Source organism: Jaculus jaculus, chromosome 17, assembly GCF_020740685.1.
Source record: "Jaculus jaculus isolate mJacJac1 chromosome 17, mJacJac1.mat.Y.cur, whole genome shotgun sequence".
Classification (NCBI taxonomy): Eukaryota; Metazoa; Chordata; class Mammalia; order Rodentia; family Dipodidae; genus Jaculus; species Jaculus jaculus.
Window position 1 is genome coordinate 61828209 of NC_059118.1, and position 18073 is coordinate 61846281.

An 18073-nucleotide genomic window follows, 5' to 3' on the forward strand; every position below is an offset into this window, starting at 1 on the left:
AGATGGAAAGGTTCTCTATCCATGTTGCCCGTAAGATGGCCACTACCCACTGAGTATCTGATGTGGCTGGTGAGAGTGAAAACATTAAATTTTCAATCGTATTTAATGATAAATAATTCAACCAACTTCATGTGGCGAGTGACCGCCATGTTGGATGGTAGAGCTCTCGAATTCCAGAGTCCGAGGAGCTGCCACATTATCCCTAAGTTCTCACACAGCCCCAACTGGCAAACTCCAGCTCATCCTGCCAGTGAGTAACTGAATTCCAAGGAGCACACAGCTGAACCTCAGCAGCCCTTGAAGTTGTCAAAAGAAAAGAATTCCCTGCTTCCGGGCAGACATCTGACTGTGCAGCAGTTGCAATGAGACAATTTAGTTCAGAATTATGTGCCACCCTTACTGTACCTGGCAGGTGCCTTCTGTGCTGGCTTTCCTATCTGCAAACTTGAGAACGATGACAGGGTTTTAAGTGATGAGCTCCTCTGGGCCACATTACTTAATTATACAGTACATCCAGGGGTAGGCACATGGGTCTTTTATGGTAAATGATATGACGGTCTTAAAAACTCATTAATATGTCATTAACCAAGCAGACATTTACTAATTAAACAATTAGCCCCTCTGTTCTTTTTCTTTGTTCCTCCCAGAGATGCTTGGTTACCCAGGTCCCCAATTTAGCAGAAGCTCCCAACCCCCACCCTTCTTTCCAGAGAAAATCGTTCATGAAGCAAACTCTGAGACTAAATGATTATATTAATTTTTTTTCAACTTGGCCACAAAGAAAATCAGATGTGATTTCCATAACATATTTTGAATGTAAGTATTGGTTTGGTTCAATCAAACCATCCTGATATTTAAACCAATCATAGATATATACAAAATTGTATCTACTCTCACTAACACAAACATCTGATGTAGCAAGACTATAAATCACAGTTAAATAAATACAAATGGACAAGATTAATGACTTGAGATGTGTTATGACTCATCAGATAAAGGCAGCACCAAAAAACTTAAACTGTTCCTAACTTTGGCTACTTTGGCTCTTGCAAGTTTTTTGTTTGTTTTGTTTTATTTTTTGAATGACAAACAAAAACATGGAATGCTTCACAAATTTATGTGTTATCTTTGTGCAGGGGCCATGCTAATCTTCTCTGTATCATTCCAGGTTAGTATGTGCATTGCAGAAGAGAGCACTTGGGGAAGGAGTTTAGTATCCATTCTGCGTTCTACTAACTTTAGTTTAATTATACTTGTCAGGTTGAATCTATGTCCAAGGAGATTCTCTACCACAGCAAAAAAAAAAAAAAAAAAACTTTGCAGGTATCTTTTGAAACAATTTTCTTGTGTATTTAAAAAGCACATGTAAACTTAAAAAATAGTTTTAAATTCAAAGTATCAATTTTGAAGATCATTCACGAGCACTGGAATACATGTTTACAGTATTCAGCTATGTCTGTAGCTAAGTGGTGGTTCCAGTCAATAGTTTCAGTTACTTTCATAAATCTCCTGGTGACCTAAGCCATGAAACATCTGCAAAGGATCAAAGGCTGAGTCATAACTGGCATATCCAGGTGTTGATAAAATGATATAGAGGAAACAGAACTCCAGTGAAAGGTGTTCGAAAATGAACACCTTTGTCTTGGAGATGAGTGACTATGTTTTGCTTTCATAGTTTTTCAGTTGGTTTCTTTTCCCACCTCTCATGTGAGTGAGGAGTCTGAGGGAATATTAAGATAATTTTACTTATTGTACTAATTCAGCATTAGAGACCTGAGAGAATTTCCCTTAGGAAGAAAAGCTAGTTGGCGCCTCCCTCCATGAAAGAAGTACAGAAAAGGAGGCTGGAGGGATGGCTTAGCACTTAAGGTATTTGCCTGCAAAGCCATAGGACCCAGGTTCGATTCCCCAGGACCCACATTAGCCAGATGTACAAGGGGGTACACGTGTCTGAAGTTCATTTGCAGTGGCTGGAGGCCCTGGTTCACCCATTCTCCTTATCTCTCTCTCAAAAATAAAATAAAATAAAATAAAATAAAGTACAGAAAGGGAAAAAGACTACTTGACCACCATACCCTGGAAACAGTGGCCAATAGAAACCCCACTTCATGGTGAAAATTTTGGTCCTTAAATTTTTCTGCAGGCCAGAAGGCAAAACTAAAAGTTTAAGACTTTCAAACAATGAGTGTCAGAATAGGGATACAGGTTGGTGGGATGTGTTATTATTTCAACCTTACTTGCATAAAATCCCTGGTAAAACATTTGAAAGGAGAAAGGATTTATTTTATTTCATTGTTTTAGGGATTTTAGAGCATCATAGTGGGAAGAGTTTGATGGGGCTGTTCAACTTGTGGCAGCCAGAAAGACCAAGGAAGAGAGGGTTCTGGGGTAAGATACAGCCCCCAGAGACTAGCTTTCGATGACCTACTTCTTCTACTTAGGTCTAATATCATAAAGGCTCTAGAACACCCCAAAATAATACCAGTAGCTGGGGACCAGCCATTCAATACATGAAATTTTGTGCATGTATGTATTTTCCCATGGCTGAGAGAACCATCTTAAGAAATAAAAGATGTTTGTGTCAGCTTACAATTCCAAAGAACAACATCTACCTGTCATGACCAGGAAAGCATGGCAGGAGCAGAAAACTGGTGTGACTCCATCACACAGCAGAGAGGAAGCACAGTGAGTATGAACAGCAACCTTGGGACCAAGCTGCTAACACCTCGGTGCCCGCCCTGGGGCCATGCCGCCTCCACCAAGGCTCAGCCTCCTAAGAGCTCCACCACCTTACCAAAGTGCATCAACAACTTGGGATTAAGGAGCTTCACACACATGACTCCATCAGGAGCATTTTACATTAGAACCACCACCTATATGTTTTAACTCCACTAGGGATTAAGTACCAGGTGTGGAAGTCAGGTTGCAATGAGAAAGCATTCTGCGTAAGACCTTCTGTGAGCTGCCCCATATGGTCTAGTAAATCTGGGTCTCATTCATGTGCCCTTTCTTCTCCCGTTACATGTAAGTATTTATTTCCATATTAATTTTGTTTATGATTTGAAATATTTTTACTTAAAAAAAAAAAAGAATTCTCCTAGTTGTCTAACTTTCAGGACACATAAAATCTGAATCACTTCTTGACCTAATGTACGTGTTCATTGCTGAAATGTGTCGTCAATGCATGCATTCCATTAGATTAAAACTCAACTGCTGGAACCCATAAAGAGGCTATTTTGTTTAGCACAAGCTTGAGTGCCATTCCTGGAGTGTGTGAGTGCTTCAGCCCTAACTAGGTCTCTCAGTGCTTCGGTCTCACCTGGAAGTTTGACAAGTGCAAATGCAGGAAACATCTCCCTTCTTGCTCTATAATCACAGTACTGGAGCAGATAGGAGATATGAACATTAATTTAAACATTTTAAAATGAAATTGACCATTTATTCAATAGGACCTTCTCACTTTCCTTGCATCCATAGACACTTCCAATTTTTCCTTTGACCCTCAAGTCCAGTCACATGTGATGGTCACACATATTTGGTTTACCTGTTTTCTCTGAATACCTTCCCTGGTAAATTATAATTGCCCTTAACTACTGCAGTATTTTATGAGGCGTAGTGGTTTAAAAGCTGTTTCTCCCCGCCAAGCTCATATATTGACAACCCCCCCCCCACAGTTGCACCACCAAGATAAGGGACTCTGGGAGATAATTAAGATATAAAGACATAGGCCTTTTAACCTGGTAAATTAAGTCCAAGGGAGTTTTGTTTACTTGTCCATCACCTGAGGATGCAGCAAAGGAAATACACGAAAACCAGGAACATCCTCACTCAGTACAGAACCTGCTCACAGCTTGGCCTTGAACTTCCCACTCTCCAGAACAATGAGAAAGAAATGCCTACCGCTTACAAACTACTTAGTTACTGCTATTTTGTTATAGCAACCAAAAAACACTTACCTCAGAACAGAACAAGAGCTTGGAAGACTCAAGAAAGCAACTAGGTGAAAATTCTGTTATTGACAATTCACTGTAAAAATAATAATACCTGTTACTATTTGATTCACTAGCATTTTCTCATGTCCTATGAAAATACCTTCTTAAAAGTACTAGATATAATGTCTCCACACTTTGGAGGGACGTTATACTAAAATGTGCTCATAGTAAATGAAAGTGAATAGTTTTTAGAGTTGAAACTGTTGGAGGGTATGACTCAAGGTTTTTTTTAGAAATTGAACTACTTAGTGCCATGCCCAAAAACAGTAACTTAAACCCACAAACCCTCTGAGTCCTGTTTTGGTTAAGGAACTCCCATAGAGATACAAGCACTATAATTTCACAGGAAATTTTAAAAAATGAACAAAACTAAATTTGCACAAGAGCATATCCTTTTTTTTTTTTTTTTGCGCAACAGACATACACTATATGGGTGGCTATATTTCCATAACATGCAAATTGGTTTAGAGATAATTTAAGACCTCTAATCAGTATATACTGTGAAAAACTTTGATCCAAGGAGAAATTGGAAGTTACCAATAAACTTAGTTCTGACTTGCATTAGTTGTGGATCCAGAGAATCATGAACTCAAATTGCAGTGAATACCTGGAAACCAGGAGAAGAGCCGTCCAACATTTCAACACTGGGAAAGCATTTACGTGAGAAACTTTCTCATAAAGAGGAGATCAATCTACTGACTGAAGACAAAATTAATTGCCAGGGTTGGCAGAAGATAAGTGGTTTCCATGGACAAAGCTGTATAATTACAGCAGCTGCCAAGTTGGAAACCTGCCCCTAACTTTGAACCTCAACCCCAACTTGACACCTCTCCGTACATACAGTTCTACCACCAGCAAGCATGCAAAAGCCCCTCACCCGCCTCCTCATAATTACATGCTGGGGTGCAGAAGCAATCACTGGCTCATGTCCTGCGTGAAACCTTATCATTCGCTGGTTCTCAAAAGGTAGACTGTATCATCTTTCGAGTGTTGAAATATGCAGAGAGAAAAATTTATTAGGGAAAAACCTCCTGTTATGACAACAAAATTAATTCTGCCATAACATGTCAAATTAACCTCCCTCCTAAGGACCAGAGCCAGAGCCAAGTTCAGAAATGAACAAATATTTAATATGAGGTTCTAAAATATCACTGGAGACTTGAGTGAAGCCAGGGTAAATGTCACACTTTACACCACCACTCCACGCTTTGCTTCAGAGGAGTGCCAGCTGCAGAGCCAGCCGTGAAGAGCCGAAGACACTTCCTGAGCAGCCCGCTTGTTCTTGTCATCTCCTTTTCCAGGCGGCAAAGGGGAGGCCATCTGTGGGGCTCTGTGAAGACTTTGATTCCTTCTTTGAAGCTAAGAGGAAAGTATTTAATCTGATCTTTAATTTTAATCCTTCAAAATATTTAAGTGATTTAAAAGTATACCAGGCAAATTTGACAGAGGACCCCACTGGTAAGAAGCAAGGTAATTTCTTTCAACTTTGCAATAATAAAGGAGTTCAAAGCTGGAAACCTGAACTTTCTAGAAGCCTCAGTGACAACCTGAAATCCACTGTTCTCAAATTTTCCCCTTATCAAAACTGTTTAGAAAAGCCAGGCACATGTTACAAACTGTGGAAGTTAAAGTGCTGTCAGTGAGATCCACTCGTGCTTGAAAGAACTCAAGTCCGTTTGTTTTTCTTTCAAAGAGGGAAACCGCACCTGTACAATTTTTAGGAAAGGTCTTCTGATTCAGTGGCAATTTTATCTACTGAAAGGCAGCCACTTATAAATTATAAGGGCTCAAATCACTCATTTCTGATGCATAACTGCACACTCACAATTCTCATGTGATGTTTATCAATTAAGAGAAGTCAGATCTTATTCAGTAATAGAACGCTTTGGCTTGAAAATTATTGTATGGTTATTATTTCTATATACACATATGCTCATATGCATATACATAGTTGGCAAAAATCAGGCAACCACTGCTTTCTATGTCCATGGGCCCCATGTATTAGAATTTCAGAAAAGATACATCAGGGCTGGCTAGTATCCTCCACAGTATGCGCATACCTAGCTGGGTGTAAGTCAACTTTACATAACTACTACAAAATTATGTGACTATCTTGTCTAAGATAGTTGAGTTAAAAATGGAAAATGTTTCTTTTCTCTTATGCTTCCTGAAGTGTCTGCCATAGTGATTTGCCACATTGCTTTTGGGCTTGTGGCAAGGCAGCATGTCATGGTGAGAGCACTTCACTTTATGGCTAAGAAGCAAAAGGAAAGGGAAGGCAAAGAGAACCAGTGTCCCAAAATTACCCCAAGAAGATGTTCCCGAACTCCTAAAGACCTAGCATGAGGCCTACCCATGACTCAGAGAAGGATACTCATTTAACACACAGAACTTTGGGGGAAACTTTCAGGTTCCAAACTACTGGAAAATACAGCTGACCAGCCATATATTAGAATCATCACACGCATGCCACATGACTAATACCATATGTCACCTGGAAACCCAGATGGGACGGGGGTGGGGGGACCAAAGCATGTAGGAATTCTTCCCAAAGTGGGAGCTGAAATTTAAGATGAGATTCCAGGAAACAAGAAAGAGAGGCCACTAGTATCTTGAGGCGTAATCAGACTCACCATTTGTGAGCAGTCCTAGAACTGGACACTCAAGGCTGATCTATACCATGTCTCTCCCCTGAAGGCTTGTAAAGAATGGTGGTCTCTCATGGGTGTAAGACCCTCATCCAAGACCTAACTGTTGTCATCTGCTTCTGACTCCTGCCCATGGCAAACACTGTAACTCTTCCCCAAAACCTGTTTAAGCTCTCGTTGCTCACAAGGTTTGTGGAAAGCTATTCGATGTTTTTCTTACTCTTGCCACCCCTCTACCTGTTACACACCCAGCTCACAGCCACCCACCAAACGCTGAAGGCTTCTTCCCTTATGTGGTGGAGGCCAATAAGCAATCAGGGAAGCAATGACACTTGTTGGACGAATAAAGAAGGGAGTGTTATACTTCAGTGGAGCTTAGAGGAGAGCAGGATAGAAATTTCAATAGTCAGTAAGATCTTCAAACTAAATCATTTGCCAGATTTAGAAAAGAAAATGAACACTAACACAGGCATTTTTGATAATTTGTTAGAAACATAAGCTACAATTGGTCCAAATGAATTGACATCATCAATTTCATGTAGAAAAAAAAGTCAAAACATTTTATGACAATTCTATAATACTAACAAAATATCTAAATATGTGATGGTCAAACATTTTCAAATGAAAATATTCATAGGACCCAAATATGAACATCTCAAAAACTTACTAAGTATAATAAACATTCATATTCTTAAATGAAAATTTATAGTATTCACTCCTGTGCTACACATTAGTGTTATCAACAAGGCTAAATTTTGAAAACAAAATTTGCAATTTTTTTTTAATTTTTTTTAATTTATTTATTTATTTGAGAGCGACAGACATAGAGAGAAAGACAGATAGAGGGAGAGAGAGAATGGGCGCGCCAGAGCTTCCAGCCTCTGCAAACGAACTCCAGACGCGTGTGCCCCCTTGTGCATCTGGCTAACGTGGGACCTGGAGAACCGAGCCTCGAACCGGGGTCCTTAGGCTTCACAGGCAAGCACTTAACTGCTAAGCCATCTCTCCAGCCCCAAAATTTGCAATTTAAAGTTATAAACCAGTCATATTCAACCTTACTTACAATACTAAACTGTATTATATGCTTGTTTTTACTCTGGTTTTGTTTGGGAAGTTACTTATTCTTGTTGAAAAATATAAAAAACTACTTGCCACCTTCTTGCAGAGTATATATAGGATTTTTAAGATTATTTATCCTGCATTGTGTGATATAACCTCCATTTAATACATTTTCCAGAGTCTAGATTTAAATTGCATTTTCTATTCCTTGTTTGGATGCCAGCTTGATGTTCTTTTGAATATTAAAATGTACAGGTGACTAAAGTTTCAGCTCAATTTAGCATCAGCTGTACCTTGTGGGTATATACAATCAGAGAATTGCGATTTATAAGTAATTTCTCAATTACATCTGAGATTTTATGGAACATGTGTCTTGTTTACTTTATACTACATGAGAACACAAATTAACCCATTAATGATTGATGATTGTAGTAAATTTTTTTTGGAAAAGTACAAGTGAATAAAAATCTGTCCAGCAGGACTGGGTTATTAGATAGTAATCAAATATTGACTACGTGGTAAGTTCACCAACTTGAGAAAGTTTAACAAAATCCCAAGAAACATTATATAATAAAAATGAGTTTTAAGCCAGGCCTTGTGGCTCACACCTTTAATCCCAGCACTTGGGAGGCAGAGGTAGGAGGATCTCTGTGAATTCGAGGCCACCCTGAGACTACATAGTGAATTCCAGGTCAGCCTGGGCTAGAGCGAGACCCTACTTCGAAAAGCCAAAAAACAAATACTTTGAATCAAAACTTCTCAGAAACATGATGCATTGAAAACATTGACTTCTTTCTGGGTGAGAAGGTGGCAGATGAGCTTAAGCTACTTGAAAGTAGTGATCCAGACACATCACAAGACCCAAGAGATTTGCTGCCACTATGAGTTTTTTGTTGTTCAATACTTTTATTTATTTATTGACAAGCAAAGAGAGATAGAGAGACAGACAGAGAGAATGGGCAGCCAGAACCTCCAGCCACTGCAAACAAACTCCAGATGTGTGTGTGTCTGGCTTTATATAGGTACTGGAGAATTGAACCTGAGTCATTACGCCTTGCAGGCAAGCACCTTAACTGCTGAGTCATCTGTCCAGCTCTGCCACTGTGGTTTTTATTAGTTATCTTCTCATTGTTGGGCACCTTAACTGCTGAGCCATCTGTCCAGCTCTGCCACTGTGGTTTTTATTAGTTATCTTCTCTTTGCTGGCAAAAAAGCACCAGATCAAAAGCAGCTTGCCAGAGGAAAGATGCTTATTTTATCATAGACTCAAGGGGAAGCTCAATGATGGCAGGGGAAAATGATGGCATGAGCAGATGCCGGACATCACCTCCTGGCAACATCACATAGATAACAGCAGCAGGAGACTGTGCCAAACACTGGTAAGGGGGAGCTAGATATAACCCACAAGTACAACCCCTACTCTCCGTTGGAGAATCTGCTTCTCTTTTTCAGATAGATGCAAATCCTAAGGAGAGAGCTGCCCCAACATACCTCAAAAGGGGCCCGACTGAAACTAAGGATAATTGGCGAAACAAGCAAGGGTGATGTTTTCCTGATGAACCGGATACCAGCACAAAGGGGAAGGAGACCAACATAGAGAAAAATCAACTCCTCCCAAATCAGAGAGCCAGAGCCTCAGAGGCCCCCAACACCTCAGCACTGAAGCAGACCAAAAATGAACCCAACATGGCTCAGGGAAATTTTGCGGAAGAGGGGGCGGAAAGAATGTCAGAGTCACATGTTGGGTCATGATATGCAGAGACATTTATCATACCAATAACTGTGGGCTAACTCCACAATGCACGACCCATTTACATCAATAAGGAGGGTCCAATGGGATGGGGTAGATCATATATGAGCCTAAACAATGGTACCAAACTGCCTGTATTTGCTGAAAAGAAAGTATACCCCCAACAACATGCCTTCCCTGCAGACTCTAATTCCAAAATTGTATCAGCTGGAGACCTAGCATTCAGAATATATAAATTTATGGGGAACGCCTAATTCAAACCACCATATTTTAAAAAGTTTAATCTAGGGCTGGAGAGATGGCTTAGCAGTTAAGGCACTTGCTGCCAAAGCCAAAGGATCCCGGTGTGAATCTCAAGTACCTATATAAGCCAGATGCACAAGATGGCACATACAACTGAAGTTTGTTTGAGATGGCTGGAGATCCTGGCATATTGTCCCCCCCCACACACCCCACCTTCTTTCTCTTTCTCTTTCTCTCTCTCTCTCTCTCTCTCTCTCTCTCTCTCTCTCTCTCTCTCTCTCTCTTTCATGTAGCAAAGTTGCCAGCAGAGGTGAAGTATATTAATTCACTTCCAAAATTAATCTGGCCATTTCAGCCAAATGAGCAAGTATTACATCAGGCAGTTGTATCTATTTTAATATGATAAAATTTTGTCTCTTAGTCTTAGGGTTATTGCTTTTAAAATGTTTTTACCACCACTTTTCCAGAAACTTTAAACTTGTGATTGTTCATCTCAAACCAACTCATTTCACATATGACAAATACCTGAGAAATAATTTATTATTTATTTATTTACCTATGCATGTGAGCAAGGGAAAGAGAAAGGAAGTGAGTTTAGGTGCACTAGGGTCTTTTGTGGTTACAAATGAACTACAAATTCTTGCACCATGTTGTGCATCTGGCTTTGAGTAAGGATTGGGCCATCAAACCTGGGCTGGAAGGCTTTGCAAACAAGCCCTTTAATCACTGAGCGAGCTCCCTGTGCCTAAATATAAATATCTTAAAATGACTGTTTCAAGAGCTCTATCTGGGACACAAAATTTCATAGTTTGGGTCGAGTTCTGTTTTCCAATCACATCATGCTCCATCTTGTGTGCCAACAATGTGACACACATAAACATGAGATGCCCAGAGATAACTTTCTTAAACTCAGCACACATTCTGAAATTTACTCACTGTGTTTAAAATGGAGCACTTCTACCCTTAATGTGTCTTTATGACAGTACTCTGCTTCCCTGTTGACTGTACTCTTGAGTTTGAGTTCTTTGTCAGGCACAAGGGATACGGATCTCCACGTGTAAAACTGCTTGGAGGAACTCATTTTGTAGGTTTCTTTCTTGATATTTTCATGCATTTACTATGAAAGTCTTGAGATTAGTAAAAGTTCATGCAATGAATTCAGATAGAGAGATAGAAATAAGATAAAAAGTTACATGGCACTCGGGAGGCACAGGTAGGAGGATCACCATGAGTTCGAGGCCACCCTGAGACTACATAGTGAATTCCAGGTCAACCTGAGCTAGAGTGAGACCCTGCCTTGTAAAAACAACAAAAAAGAAAATGTTACATGGGTAGAAAAATCAATGGTGAAGGCTGGTTGGTAGTATATAAGGTCTTTATAGATCATTTGGTATGTACTAACTTTAACAGAAGAAGGTATATGTATAATACATTCATCTTTCAGCAGTTTAAATAATGGAAGAAAAGAGAGACAGACATTGAGAGAGATATGGGAGAGAATTCCTGAGAAAGAAGGAGTTGAGAAGAGAAAGAACAAATATCTAGTATGGCCACAAAGTACCACTCACTTTTTAATAAGTGCTCTCTCCTACTTAATTCATACAGCTATTGATGAGTCACATAGAATGAGGACCTTATACAACAAGGAGCAAGCACTGATTACCCTGGGTGGTAGATGGTGGTCCACTATGATTTCACATTTAGGATGCTTCTAAGGGTTCACATCCTGCTTCAGACATAGTATGCTCTTGTTGTGTCCTCACATGATAAAAGAGAATGGGTTCTTTGGCTCCCAGTATAAGGTCACTAACTGCATTTGTGATGTCCCAGTCTCATTATATAATCACTTCCCACATCTGCTAGGATTACTTTGGAGTTCAGAGTTACTCAATCATGTGAATTTGGAAATAATGCAAAATTTTCATCCATAGAGCTGCATTTTAGGTTGAAAACTATGTCAAGGGTAGCCCGTCAGACATAGTGGAAAAAAAATTTAGGGCCATTAAAACATATGTGGCATTCTAGCAAAATAAAAAGTTGGGGCAGGGGTGAGGGGTAGTCGTCTCCTATCACCTAAGACAATGTGTTGATGGGGCCCTTTGGGCCAATATCGTGCAGGTCTCAGGTAGGTAGCCACAGCTGCCGTAAAGTCGTGAACGCCACTGTCACTTTGTACTTAGAAGACAGCATTCCAAAGTATCCCTCCCTTTTGTTCTCATACTCATTTTGCTGCCTCTTCCTCAGGGTCCCTGAGCCTCAAAGGGTGTGAGAGAGATGACTCATTTGGTGCTTAACACTCAGCTGTCAGTTTTTTCTAGGACTTATGACCTTCTCAGTCAGTATAGGTTTTTGGCCAGGTTTTCAGAATCAGGCATGAACGCCCTCCTGTGGAGGGATCCTCAAATTCAAGCGAACAGCCGTTGGTTATCCCCATAGTAGACATGCTACTATTGCTCTAGTAGGCACATCTTACCTGGTTACCCAGTTGTGTAGCTTGCAGGGTGCACTGCTGGTTAAGACTGTAAGTGAACAGGAAGGAGGCTTCCATCAGCTGTAGCTTGATTTCTCAGTGTCCTGTAACCAAAGCCTGGGGTATCTTCAGCAATAGGGCCATCTAGTTCTTATGGGAAATCAAGGGCATTGGCAAAAGGCTGTATTGTTTTAGGGACCTCAGAGGACCCCCCCCTCAAACCAACAGCTTGCTTAGTGGATAAGGAGCTTGCCTGTGAAACCTAAGGACCCATATTCAATCTCTCTCCAGATCCCATGTAGCCAGGTGTACAAAGGTGATGCAAGAACAAGGTCACACATGCACACTAGGTAGCACAAGCATCTGAAGTTCAATTTCAGTGCTTGAGGCCCTGGTGTGCCACTTCTCTCTCTCTTTCTCTCTCTCTCTCTAACAAATAAACTAAAAAAATAAAATTAAAAAAAAATCAAGTCAAAGTTGGCTTGGAACAAGCCTCAGGTAAGAACAAAATATCAATCTGAGGAATAAATAGCAAAGCTTCCAAGAAGTAACAAAAGCCACAGTTGTAGCTGGGAGCAATGTGTGGCACTCAAGTGAGTATCTTCTTAGAACAGGGAATAAAACTCAAGACTATGCCAGCAATTATTCCTTTTTACTTTCTAAAGTGGTGACTTGTAGCTAAAAGAGATATTGGTAAAATAGAGTTAGAAATGAGTTAAATATAGTGGTACTGAGGCTTCTGTACCACCCAGAGACTGCCAGAGTCCAGTGGTGTAGGAACCACTAAAACTTGAAAACAGCCTATGGTTCACATAAAGGATTTAGAGAAGTAACAAAACTGGCCAAAATGGAAGGAAATGTGACCAGGAAGTGAGAAGACACTGATAAGGATGCTCAGTGAGGGTAAACAGTGGAGAAATGGCAGGCGAAGCAGTGTTTCTTGAAAGGCATCTGTCATCCCTGAATCTTCAGATATGGGAAGATGATATATAATGAACAATTTCAGGGTGCTTTTGTGGAGTGAAGTGGAGTTCTAAAGATGCTCAGGCTGTGAGTTTTCATAGAGCTTCCTGGGTGAACTCTCAGGAGGAAAGTCAAAGTCACCAAGAATAGTGGTGACAAAAGAAGAAAATGAATCCAATCCACTCCTAAGGACTAAGAGGGTGAGCCTGGACACTTCTCAAAGTATTCTAACAAATAAATTAAGCAAATTATGCAAAGTGTTTAAATCAGCATAAGCACTGAATAATCCCTCAGTAAATAATACAAAATAGACTTATGATTATAAAAATCAAATCAAAAGCACAGTGGAGGGGAAATAGTGAGAGGAAAAGTTTTGAGCAGGGATGGGGATATGACGGAGGGATGAAGATGGAGGGATGAGGAACCAAAACTAAGGACATCTGAATAAGCCACATGGAGACCTACTATGTAGTAACCCAATTTCAAAGATAATTTTGTTAAGATGCAGCTTTAAAAAAAAGTCCTCAGCATTGGAGGATAAAACTGCTTCCAGAGCCATAAGGTATTAGTCAAAAAATCCAAATACCAGGGTTGAGATATTTCCCAATGAGTTGCTAGTCAGGGTTCCTAAAACCATACTGGCTATTTTCCACCAAAACTAGATTGTAAGACCCTAGTGCTGATGATACCAGGTGCTTCAGTTGCACAAAATAAAGAAACAATGCTGGAACTGAACCAGCAACTTACTCTCCCCACTGGCTTGCTTCCTTCACGCAAGAAGGTGCTGTGAAAGCAGCTGGGGGAGAAAAGGCATTTGCTCGTAACATTGAGGGTCTGCTTTTATTCACTTCATAAGACCAGAACAACCATAGTGTGTCACAAGTACCACTGTGAAACAATATGCTTTTGATTAGTTAGCTTGTTTAAATAGAAAACATTCTACACTGCTACTAATGAAATGATCATACTCAAAGTGACTTTAGTTCCTGCAAGACGTCCTCAAGAATGAACAACAGCAGGTTTCTGAGGTTTGCCTTCCAGTTACATTGTACCTTGTTTTCTCGGTGAACTCAAGCTTGAAAGCTAAGAGTCACGCATTACTCGTTGGCTGACTACAGGCATTAATAATCCTACCCATTTGTGGACACTGTGTACTTCACAATCGATTCACGTGGCAAGATGTGAGCACTGGAACAACAGTGGCACGAGAGTTATGGATATTGGTGCTACTTGTAGCCTCAGACACAGAAGTTTCTTTATGCAAAGTGTAGACTTAATGACAGATATCCACATATGGCAAAAAGCAGTTAGTTTGTGCTCAGCCCTACACATGACATCTAAACCACATCCTCTAAAGATGAGAGAGGTTTGCAGAAGAGGCAGAAACATCACAAAAGCAGGATGATGAGAAGTAGAGCTGAAGAATTCAGTATTCTGGATATGACAAATCCACTATACTCATGAATTAACAGCAGGTGTGGTGATGGGGCTCCCTGTACATTATTGGACCTGTCAACATCTCAGCATGGATGAGGGATAAGTCCATGAGACCCTACACCTCTTAGGTTATGTAGAGGAAGCTAATTATTGCTGGAAGAGAAGGAGTCATATACTTTACTGGTATAGTAAAGTATACTGGAGGAAGGCCCCTCTATACTAAATAATCTCCTTCTAATGATTATACAAATGATATTAAATTAAATAAGTGAGTCAAAATATAAATTAAACAAGTTAAGGAAATAAAATAGGAATCTAATGAGAAAAAGGGTTTTCATGAGAAAGGAAAGAGGAAGAGAGTAAGTGGGTAATCAAAATGCATTTTATACATTTGTGAAATTGGCAAAAGACAAAATAAAATGTAATATATATGCATATATGTTGATGTATTTGTAAAATGAAAATATAAAGAGCCACCCAGGGCAGCAGTCAGGATTTATAAAGGCAGCATAATCCATGGGGGATGGTGGATTCTGGAAGCTCAGGAATCAGGGAAGGTTGTCAGAACTATGGAAAAATCAAAGATCATGGCAATGGCTGGGAATCTATAGGAAATGGCAAGGGAAAGCCAAGTGCCTATCATGACACGATATCAAGGAGAAAAATGATATGGGGAACAGTCCTAAGGCAAATGGAATGTATCCATTTCAGGGATGTCATAAGTCACAAGCAAAGGAGAAACAATGGGGAAGTCTGAAATCTGAGAAGGTAGAGAAATGCACAGAGATGGTCATGGGTATTTTATCTGTCAGGGGCAATGAAAAGGATTAGACATTTTTACCTCCTCTTCACCATCCAGACCCACATCTCACTTACACCTAAATAAGGGTCTCCCCCAAGCCCAGAGCCTGGGTGGTTATGTTCTGCTTTCACCAGAGACAAGAACATGGAGTCAAAACTCACATACAACATGGTCACAAGTGGGCTCACTGAGGCCCAAGAAGAGCTGTCACAAAAATTTGATGCTTATGACTAGAATGACACTATGTGGACTAATTTATGTGAATTACTTATTTTTCTACATTCCTTTTTCTGTCATTCTCAGGCTTATCAAATATATCTAAAGAGTCATAGGTTGATATGAATGAGGAAGCTAATTTCTGGGACAAAACACTTGACCAAAAGCAACACATGGAAGGAAAGAGTTTATTACAGCTTCCAGTCTCTAGGGGATAATTATACCAAATCATGGCAGAGCAGAAGCTAAAAGCCACATCTTGCCATAGCAGCTAGAAAGTAGTAGCAATAATTAATCGGGCTAGTACTGTCAAGCTGAGCTAATAAACTCCAAGGTCCACCCCCAGTGACACAATCCTCCAGCAAGACTCCGCTGAAACTGTCACCAGCTGGGGATTGAATATGAGGCTTAATTCCAAAACCATGAGGTTGTGGGGGACATTTCACATTCACAACACCACAAATGAGATATTTGATATTGACCTGCCAATGGTATTATAGATGATGTTATAGATGGCTTTATTGATTATTGATAATAAAAATATTGATTATGGAATAGTGGTTTTTATATTGATAATATGTTATAAAAATATCAACTATTTTGTTATGTGTGCATATTTCTGCTGATTGCATACTTGGCTTAAGCATTTTCATAGACAATTCATAAAAATGTGAAAAATCTGTGTGGACCAACCCGAGTACTCACATCCACCAACCTTAGCAATAAATTCATCAATTCCTGTTTAATTTGAGAGGTCTCACACCACCCTTTATCTTCTACCTCACAGTTAGTGCTATTATATTTTACTGGGCTACAGAATGTTATTTTCACTGCCATCCACAGAGAAAACTTGCCACATGTTTTATGGTGCTTCACAATGATGTTTGTGAAATTGTGCCTGGAAGATTGGAGGAGAAATCTACCTTTAGGCCATAACATTTGCATATGAGGACCTAATACCATTTAAATAAGTGAACATCACAGCCTCCTAACACAAAGCCGGCTATTAAAACATTGCTGTAAGCAATATATTAAGCCTTAAACTTTCATAAAATGGAAGGGGGTGGAAGGCCAGTTCACTAAAACACTACACTTCTCATCTTCACGACTCTTTATATTCCTGCATTTCTCCATGTTCTCCTTTGTATGTTTTATAAAAAAAATTATTTTTAGGTTTATGGAAAGTAGGGCATAAAGTAAGCAGTGTTTTTAAAAATGAGCTACATGGAAGAAAGAACAGCAACTAAGATTTTTGTGATTAATTCGATAGAGTTCCAGTAGGAAGTATTTAGTTTATCTGCACACAGAAAATGAATATTAAAATATTCATACCCCAAGGCTACCAGCAAAAGTAGATAACAGCTGTTGGTCTGAAATGTGGTTTCATTATGCAGAGATTGGAATAAGCTTGTAATTATGAATTAGAGCTAGAGCCGTTTAAAAATGTTCGAGTAGGTTTTCCAACCCCAACATTTAAAATCAGTTTTCTGTTAAGAAATAAAGTGTTCACACCATTTCCCTCAGAGAGCTTTCAAGCAGTATCAGGAGCAACAGACTTGTTTGTGCTTACCGCAAAGAGAAATAAACAATAGGTGCTTCATGCACACTTTGCAATGATTTTTCTTAAGGCATGTTTAAACACTTTGTACAAAGTCCATATTCCAAGCACACAAAATGCTTCATATTTATGTTATTCATAAAGACAGACAATACAAGTGAAGAAGAGTTAAGATTATTTTGATTAATAATGTAGACTATGCAGAATTTTTTTCTTTTATATATTATACTGTCTGGGACATGATAGCACCACCACAACAAAAAAAAGTTTGTAAATATGGTTATAGTATCATATCAACAAGGTCAAAAATTATAAAGATTTTTACTTAAAAAATCACTAAAACTAACTATATTTAATTTTTAATCATGATATATTTAATGCTATTCTAATAGTAAAGCAAGGTAGTCTCTCTTTTTCTTTGTATATTAACTCTCACTGAAAAGTTGCACCTTTAACATGAAGTAGTTTAAGTAACAAATCTCCTTCTTCCTCCTCTTTCTTTCTCTCTAACTCTCCTTCCTCTCCACTCACATACACACATGTACCACATGAGGAAATTATAGAGAAAAGAGAAAAACATGAAATGTATCACGTCTTTACCCCTTACCACAGTTGCTTCATTACAATCCATTAGAAGTCTGATCAATTATTACTGAAAGAAATGCAAAGACAGTCTGTAACAGGACAATACAAACAGTAAGACTTTGCAATTAATGTGAATAAAAGTTTGAAAAATATGTTATAAATTATCCATTGTTAAAAATGGAGAAAGTGTCTGCCAGGCATGGTGGCACATGCCTTTAATCCCAGCATTTAGGACGCAGAGGTAGGAGGACTACCCTGAGTTCAAGGGCACCCTGAGACCACATAGTAAATTCCAGGTCAGCCTGGACCAGAGTGAGTCCCCTACCCTGAAAAAACAAAAAACAAAAAAG

General features: G+C 39.4%; 1 non-coding gene across 1 annotated transcript; it reads right to left on the minus strand.

The window, feature by feature from the left end:
• Positions 1–1091: 1091 nt before the first annotated feature.
• LOC123455639 lies at positions 1092–1195 on the minus strand. Its single transcript, XR_006634028.1, has one exon. It is a non-coding gene; the product is annotated as a U6 spliceosomal RNA (small nuclear RNA).
• Between the last annotated feature and the right edge of the window lie 16878 nt (positions 1196–18073).